The 1,468-nt window shown below is 43.4% G+C and overlaps 1 protein-coding gene across 1 annotated transcript in view; it reads left to right on the forward strand.

The window, feature by feature from the left end:
* LOC143995797 (prostate stem cell antigen-like) overlaps window positions 1-658 on the forward strand; it is a 15,061-nt gene extending 14,403 nt beyond the window's left edge. The window contains exon 3 of the mRNA XM_077490508.1: window positions 1-658. This exon is cut by the window's left edge and continues 972 nt beyond it. The gene's annotated coding sequence lies outside the window, so the exon portion shown is untranslated.
* The last annotated feature ends 810 nt before the right edge of the window (window positions 659-1,468 follow it).

Below are 1,468 nucleotides of genomic sequence, written 5' to 3' on the forward strand. Positions count from 1 at the left end.
TGCACTGTGAAGTTAAGTCATGGATTGTGGAAACGAACTAGTGTCGGGTGATTGTATATAGTGTATACCACATTTACCACTGACTAATGCAGAGCTGCAATGCAATGCAAGTCAATGCGGAACGAATTATCTTAATTTCCATTGACTTCTATGGGGAAACTCGCTTTGATATGCAAGTGCTTTGGATTACAAGCGTTATCCTGATACGGATTGTGCTCGTAATCCAAGGTTCCACTGTATGGGGATCTTGGGGTTCTTCTATAACTTTTGCTCATTTATTTGGTTCCCTCGCCACATTTTAGACCTCCTCTTTCACCATCTCTGATGGCTTCCATGGTCAGAGGTTGGATGCGCCCCCCCCCTTGCTTGAGTCAGATGATATACATAGCAGGCAGCGATATGAAAACATTCCCTGCATTTCAATTTGTCGATCTTAAATTGCAATTTTTTATTTTATTTTTGTTTAAATTCCTAATAAAATCAGAATGTGATTGTAATATATATATATATATATATATATATATATATATATATATAAATAGCGATGCATTAAATGCAAACATGTTACACAAAGCTGGAAATGAATGAGATGTGTGGACACTGCATATGTTTTACATTCGTTTGTTATTAAAATGATTGCTCTGTTGGGTCTCATTTATATCGGGGCTGAAACTTTTTTTGCAGAGTTATGCAGAGCGAGAAATCGCATCCGTCACTTATATGTCAGGCCAAAATTGTTTTGTGTTTTACATTTTGGAGCGGGAAAGTGCTAAAACCCAATCAGGGGTATGGGCAGATCACAATCCCACCGTGACCATATGGGCAGCTCCTGACCCCTGCCCGCTGACTCCCAGACCTCAGATAGGAGTGGCAATGTGTAGTCCAGAGGGAGGTCCTAGGCTCCTCCACAGCTCTGTCATAGGACATAGCATAGGGGAGCCCTGGGAGGACTTCCCTCTCTCTGCCGAGTGCTGCTGCATCTGAGGTCTGGTGAGGGAATTATACAGAGATTGGGGGGGTTTGTGGTACTGAACATTACACTCTGCATAATTACTAAACTTTGAAGTTATTTACTACAGACCCCTGCACTCTGCATGACATACTACAGACCCCTGCACTCTGCATGACATACTACAGACCCCTGCTCTCTGCATTACATACTACAGACCCCTGCTCTCTGCATTACATACTACAGACCCCTGCTCTCTGCATTACATACTACAGACCCCTGGACTCTGCATTACATACTACAGACCCCTGGACTCTGCATTACATACTACAGACCCCTGCTCTCTGCATTACATACTACAGACCCCTGCTCTCTGCATTACATACTACAGACCCCTAGACTCTGCATTACATACTACAGACCCCTGCACTCTGCATTACATACTACAGACCCCTGCACTCTGCATTACATACTACAGACCCCTGCTCTCTGCATTACATACTACAGACCCCTGCTCTC

The sequence above is a fragment of the Lithobates pipiens genome, unplaced genomic scaffold (assembly GCF_037356315.1).
Source record: "Lithobates pipiens isolate NorthernLeopardFrog02 unplaced genomic scaffold, aLitPip1_a1.2 Scaffold_19, whole genome shotgun sequence".
NCBI lineage: Eukaryota > Metazoa > Chordata > Amphibia > Anura > Ranidae > Lithobates > Lithobates pipiens.